A 7,400-nucleotide genomic window follows, 5' to 3' on the forward strand; every position below is an offset into this window, starting at 1 on the left:
AGACAGAGCCCTGACCTGTATACCTGGTACGTGACCTGTCTGGATCAGGACAAGACTGAAGTCATTTAGAGCAGCTGGCATTCCCTCCCAGTTCCTGAGCCTTGACAGAGAAGGTGGAAGATACAAACTGCTCAGGAGGGCTTTTAAGGCTAATGTCTACAAAGTCTGAGAAAGGGGACTAAAGAATGGCCCCACAGGCTATGTGTCAGTGTGGACGACGTTACTCCGTTCTGGCTACAGTGACCGAGTTCCAACCCCTGGGCGCATCCAACAGCATCTCATCCCAAGCAGCCCCACGCATCCCTATTATTTGGCTTCTGCCTTGTTTTTGTTCCTAAATTCTTACTCTGGTAAGCTGCCTCGTACCTTGTTCTGCCTCTTCCTCTGTGGTCTTGGGGTTTGCTCCTTTCCTTGGGCCAGTGGCTGCATCTCACCAACCTCTGACCCATCTCTCTGGGTGTTGCTCATCCCAGATCCCTCTCTTTCCACCATGCTTATTGTAACGGTTTCAGGAGGCTTCGTCGATAACCTCCCATTCTCCTTCCAAGTTCTGAACCAGCTGAGAGATAAACAGGGGAGTCACAGGTGGGGAACAAAGTGTTAGCTTCAGTGCTGAGAGGCCTGATGTGGGAGTAAGCAGCTTGTTTTATGGCTCACATGCTTGCTAACAGTCTTTACTCCAGAATTAACTAACTGTTCAGCAGAGGTAGAGAGATGGCCTGCTGCTGCAATCTGCCCTGCTGACAGTACTGGGCCTCGGGCTGGCCAGCGGGCTGCCAGTGCTATGTCCTCATCACTCATCCCCAGTGATTACTTCCCCTGGTAGACCTCGTTGAGCGTCTTAGTTGATTTCTTCCAAAAGCAGGTGTGGAGACAATGATTCCGGTCTAGTCATTCATTTGGGAGGACGAATAAGTGGTACAGGAAAGGCAGCTCTTAAAGGGCGCGTGGGTATTATCAAGCCAATTACCACTGGGGACGACTGGACTTGGGTCATGGTGGGGAGCCTGTATAGGCTCAGGCTTGAGTCTCCCACCAAAAAACAAGGAGCTGGGGGTACTTATACACTCCGAAAGCAAAACTCACCACGGTCGAGTCGATTCTGCCTCATAGCGACCCTAAAGACAGCAGAATTGCCCTATAGGGTTTCCAAGGAGCGTCTGGTGGATTCAAACTGCCAACTTTTGGTTAGCGGCCATAGCCCTTAACCACTGAACCACCAGGGCTCCATTTATACACTTACTTCCATTACCCATTGGTTGAAGGCTGCTGGGAGGGGGCAATTCCTGGACACCTGCAGCTTGCTGTACAGATGAGCAAAGTCAGCTTTGGTGGTCAGAGAACAGCTGTCAGGCAGAGTCACAGGTGCTGGCATTTGGAATGGGGCTGGTGTGGCATGAATGGAGCACCTTCAGTGTTGTTCAGCCTCTGGATTCTATCCTTGACCCCAAGGAGAAGAATATGAATGAGAAGCTCCTTTGCTCCCTCCTCAGGGGTGGCTATGTCTCAGGCTCACAGCTGGCCTCCCTGTACCCCTCTACCCACCCTTCGTCCCCCAGTGACCAGACCAGCCAGGTGGTAGAACGGGACAGTGAGGATCCAAACTGGACTAGACCAGGTGCTGTGGCAGCAGGTGCTGGGATGCCATAGAGAGTGAGATCACAGGGCTCTGTTACCTGAGGACTTTCCCCTGAGCAAGGAGGTAGGGATGCAGCATTTCCCATCTGTGAAGCAAAACGAAATCCTTCTAAAGTAGCAATGGTAACAAACAAATTCTTATTAACTATATAAGAGAAAAGACTGAATTGTCTTTATTGTCTCTATAGAAGATGGCATTAAAAATTGAGGTCACATGAAGAGGTAACCAGAGTATACCACATCAGCCACCCTGGAATCAATTCGGTGTGCAGAGTAGAACTGTGCTCCACAGGGTTTTCATGGCTGTGACCTTTCACAAACAGATTGCCAGGCCTTTCTTCCAAGGCACCTCTGGGTAAGTTCAAACTGCCAACGCTTTGGTTAGTACTGGATGCTTCATTGTTTGCACCAGCCGGAGACTCCAAAGAGCAGACAGATATCAACAAATAAGAAAATGTGTTATAGAAGCATAATAAAAACTCAGTAATTTATACCTTCATCTTCCTTGTAGGACACAGTGGCTGATGAGACAGTCCCAGCAGCGGTTTCAAGTTCTGCCCACTGCCACCACCCCCTTTGACATTCAGTCACTTTTCTAGGTCTTTCTGGGCCAGCTCCCTTTCTCCCTTTGAGGCTGCCCTCTAAGCCTCCATTGTCCTCCTGCAATCTGACCATGACTGGAGGGACTGCCCATCAGATACGTTTACATTGTTAGTGCCTGTCTGAACCCTACGGACAGACAAGGCTCAAAGGTGCACCCTAGGTGCAATCCCAGAAGCTTCTGAGTCCCCAGTGGGGGTCAGCAGGGAAGGAGTGTTGCCTAACCGGGGCCTTGCATCCTGGCTTGCACCTGCTCAGACGCCGCCGTGGGTAGCACTCGCTGTTGGTGCTTCCCGCAGGTCCCGATGGTGACTGTGGAGCCGTTGTGAGTGCTCTGGCTAACGGCTTATCTCCTATGTTTTTCCATCGGGGAATTGCCCTTGGCTGACTGGGCAGCCTCCCTGGAGCTGCCCAGGAGATTCCCACCAATCCCTCCAGGGGCAGCCAATCACCGACCAACACTGGAGTGTAAAAGCATTAAAAAACAAAAACAAAAAACCGTTGCCATGGAGTTGATTCCGCCTCATAGCAACTCTGCAGGACAGAGTAGAACCGCCCCACGAGGTTTCCAAGGCTGTAATCTTTTCGGAAGCAGACAGCTACATCTTTCTCCTGCAGAGCAGCTGTAGGGTTCCAACTACCAGCCTTTGGTTAGCAGCTGAGAGCTTAACCACTCTCCACCAGGGCTCCTGCAAAGGGTCAGCAATTCTGTGTTATTGTTTACATTCCACGGAGCTGTCCGTGTCATGATGGAAATGCTCTGTCTGCTCTGTTCAGCATGGTAGCCGCCAGCCATGGTGGCTGCTGAGCATTTGTTGTTTTTGTTGTTGGGTGCTGTCGAGTCTGTTCAAATCAGAGAGACCCTATGTAAAACAGAACGAAACACTGCCCGGTCCTGCGCCATCCTTACAATCTTTGCTATGTTTGAGCCCATTGTTGCAGGCACTGTGTCAGTCCATCTCGTTGAAGGTCTTTCTCTTTCCGCTGACCCTCCACTTTACCAAGCATGATGCCCTTCTCCAAGGACTGGTCCCTGCTGATAACACGTCCGAAGTATGTGAGACGAAGTCTCACCATTCTTGCTTCAAGGCGCACTCTGGCTGTACTTCTTTCAAGACAGATTTGTTCTTTCTTCTGGCAGGCCATGGTAGATTCAATATTATTTGCCAACGCCGTAATTCAAAGGCATCAGTTCTTCAGTCTTTTCTTATTCATTGTCCAGCTTTCGCATACATACGAAGCAGCTGAAAATACCATGAATTGGGTCAGGTGCACCTTAGTCCTCAAAGTGACATCTTTGCTTTTTAACACTTTAAAGAAGTCTTTGGCAGCAGATTTGCCCAATGCGCTTGACATGTGGCTAAAGAAATGAACATTTTTTTAACTTCCCATTCCCCCTCCCCCAAGCCCCTGATAATCACTAATCCTTTGTCTGGATGGATTTGCATATTTTTGATATTTCATATGTGTGGCTGATACAATACTTGTTCTATTGTATCTGACTTACTTCACTGAGCATACTGTTTTCAAGGTTCATCTATTGGTGGCATGTATCAGAACTTCATTTTTCTTTATGGCTGAATAATACTGTGTTATACGTAAATTGGAAACCCTGGTGGCGTAGTGGTTAAGTGTTATGGCTGCTAACCAAAAGCCTGGCAGTTCAAACCCACCAGGCACTCCTTGGAAACTCTATGGGGCAGTTCTACTCTGTCCTATACGGTTGCTCTGAGTCAGAAGCGACTTGACTGCAACGGGTTTTTTTTTGGCATGTGTATACCAGATTTTCTTTATCCATTTATTTGTTGATGGGCAGTTGGGTTGTTTCCACCTTTTGGCTATTGTGAAAAATGCTGCAATTAACGTTGGGTGTGCATGTGCCTGTTTGAGTCTCTGCTTTCAAGTTTTGGGGTCATATGACAATTCTATGTTTAAATGTTTAAGGAACTGCCCGGCCGTTTTCCATAGCAGCTGCACCATTTTGCATTTTCACCAGCAATGTACTGGTGTTCCAATTCCTCTACATCCTTGTCAATACTTATTATTTTCTGTATTTTTGATAATAGTCATTTTAGTGGGTGTGAAGTGGTATCTCATTGTGGTTTTGATTTGTATTTCTGTACATGAGTAATAACGTTGAGCATCTTTTCATGGGGTTATTGGCCATTTTTATATCTTCTTTGGAGAAACATCTATTTAAGCCCTTAGCTCATTGTAAATTGGGTTATTAGTTTTTTTTGTTGTTGAGCTGTAGGAATTCTTTATATATGATGGCTATTAAACATTTATCAGATATACGTTTCCGAAATATTTTTTCCCATTGCAGATAGACATTGTAGATTGTCTTTTCACCTTCTTGGTAATGTCCCTTACTGCACAAAAATTTTCAATCCAGTTTATCTGGTCCAGTTTATCTATTTTTTCTCTTGTTGCTCATGCTTTTGGTGTCATATCTAAGAATTCATTTCCTAAAAGAAGGTCCTGAAGTTTTATCCCTGTTTTCTTCTAAGAGTTTTATGGTTTTAGCTCTTATATTTAGAATCCATTTTGAATTAATTTTTGTGTGTGGTGTGAGGTATGGGTATAACTTCATTCTAGAAACTGAACTTTTAAATTTTAGTTAATACTAATTAATTTAAATTTAAATAGCCACATGTGGCCAGTAGCTATCACGTTGGACAGCACAGCTCCAGAACTTCCCATGCATCCGGCCAAGGTTAGACTTTACTTGAGACCACATCCTTGTTTATCTCTTCCCTTTTTTGTACCCTATTTCACCTCTTTCTTCTTTTACTGGTTTGTCCTGAGAGCACTGTCTCAATAAATCACATGCATTTGAACCCTTGTCTCAGGCTCTGCTTCTAGGGAGCCAACCTGAGATATATGTTACAATTATTTAATACTAAATTGCGGAAAGCTTAAACCCTGAGTCAGAAGTGCATATATTAATACAATACCAGTCAGAATGTTTTTAGCAGAAAGTATAAAGGAATTCCAAATTCAACTGGCTTAAACGACAAGTATATTTATCATCATATACCTGAAAGTCCAGAGATAAGACAGCTCTAGGGTTGGATAATCCAGCAGCTCAGTTACAGCCTCACAGACCAAGTTCTTTCTGACTCTGCTGTGTCACCAGGTGGACAGGTTTTATCTTTGGGCTAGCCTCCTTCTCAATGTCGCAAGGTGGCTGCCCCAGTGCCAGCCCTCACATATAAGTACAGCCATGTCCAGAAGAAGAAAAGACCATCTTTTCCTGTGTGTCTTTTATTAAGAGCAAAAAAATCTTTCCCAGAAGCCTTCTGTAGACTTCCCCTCAACCTCTGGCCAGAACTGCATCACATGGCCATGTCTACACTAGTCCCTGCAAAGGGAAGTGGGAAAACCAATATGGCCTTAGAACAATCAGGCCATGCCCACTATGTCTGTGGCCAGCCTCCCTAAGCACATGGCTAAGTAGAAAAGGGTGGACACCTAAATACGATGTAGCATCTATGTGTGTGCGGGTGGGCAAGCTGAATAAAACGCACCTTAGAGGGACAACCACAACATTGACTCCAGATTTCTGGAGGCTGGCTTCTCCTACAATGTGTTGTGTGAACCACCAACATCAAAATCATTTAGAAGTCTTGCTAAAATGCAGGTTCCTAGGCCTAACACACTGCCTGACATATGGTGTGAGCTTAACAGATATCTGTTGGGAGGAAGGAAGAGAAGAGGGGAGGGAGGGAGAGGAGGAGGAAAGTGCCCTTCCCAGACCTACAGAGTTTGAATCGCCCTCAGGTGGTTTCTCTGCTCACTAATGCTGGAGAGGAGTCCCTGGGTGGTGGAAACGGTTAACACTCTCTGCTGGAGGCTCGGGTCCCCCCGGAGGTGCCTTGGAAGAAAGACCTGGCTGTCTACTTTTCAAAAATCCCCCACCGGAAGCCCTGTGGAGCACAGTTCTACTCTGACACACGTGGGGCCTTCACGAGCAGGAATCAATTCGATGGCCACTTTTTTTTGTTTGTTTTTTTAATACTGGAGAACCACTGACTTAGCTGAAAGCTAACGATTCACCTCCAGTCTTTTCATCGCCGATCTCCCGGCAGAAGGGACGCAGTGCGTGACCTTGTTGTCCCAAGTATGCCTCTTTGTGCTGACACGGTGGTGCTAAGACGACAATGGTATTTAACATGCATTATTAACTTGGCTTTCAGCTCCACTTGCTGAATCCCAGATTCCTGTTACAGAACTTGATGAAAAATAAATGAGTACGATGATGGCTTCTACTTTTGGGGTTAATCATATATTGAAAAAAATCTAAGAAGACTTCAGTGTGAAGCTTGTGGAAAGCAGCATCTGGGGCTATTTTTAATGTAATAAAAGGTCTCAGGGGTGATTTGGACATCTGGAAAGCAGCTGCCACCACAGCGAAGGTTAGCTGTTTATCTTCCGGACTCTAAATGGAGTCTCCCTCCAGTTAACTAACATCTTCCGTCCGTCCGTCCGTCTGCTAAGGCAAACAAAGCCTAGGAAGTGGCAGCTGTGATGTCAGAGGAGGGACTTGTTGCCCGAGAAACCAAACAGTGATCACTCTCCTTTCATTGATTGTGAATAATTTGACTCTTTTGGCCAAGTGTCTGCTTCACCTCTCTACTGAATGTCTAATAAATATTTCAAACTAACACGTCCAAAGCAAATCTTTTTTTTTTTGTTTTAGAGCATTTATTTATTTTGTTGTTGTTGAGAACACACACAGCAAAACACACCAATCCAAGTTTCTACATGTACAATTCAGTGACATTGATTACATTCTTCAAGTTGTGCAATTATTCTCACCCTCTTGTTCTGGGCTGTTCCTCCCCCATTAACCTAAACTCACTGCCCCCTAAGTTTCCTATCTGATCTTTCGAGCTTGCTGTTGACAGTTTGATTCCATACAGAAAGATCTTGAAAGAGCACAATGCAAAGCAAAATTCTTGATCATACCATCATTGGTGATGTTCCTGTATTAGCTTTTCTCCCTTCTCTGTCTCATGGTCTCTGCTCCTTACTTTTGCTCCTTGCATCCCCCTCCTTAGTAAACTGCCCGTACCCAAGTCCTTGATTCAGGCTCTACTTGTAAGGAAACTCAAATGAAGACAGTTGACATGAAAGTAACAAAGATTTCTTTTTTTGAT

At 45.5% G+C, this 7,400-nt stretch overlaps 1 long non-coding RNA gene across 1 annotated transcript; it reads right to left on the bottom strand.

The window, feature by feature from the left end:
- Positions 1 to 1,257: 1,257 nt before the first annotated feature.
- Positions 1,258 to 2,611, bottom strand: LOC126068444 (uncharacterized). The gene is made up of 3 exons (XR_007515685.1): positions 2,133 to 2,611; positions 1,677 to 1,724; positions 1,258 to 1,440 (listed from the first exon to the last, which is right to left on the bottom strand). It is a non-coding gene; the product is annotated as an uncharacterized LOC126068444 (long non-coding RNA).
- Between the last annotated feature and the right edge of the window lie 4,789 nt (positions 2,612 to 7,400).

This window comes from Elephas maximus, chromosome 27 (genome assembly GCF_024166365.1).
Source record: "Elephas maximus indicus isolate mEleMax1 chromosome 27, mEleMax1 primary haplotype, whole genome shotgun sequence".
NCBI lineage: Eukaryota > Metazoa > Chordata > Mammalia > Proboscidea > Elephantidae > Elephas > Elephas maximus.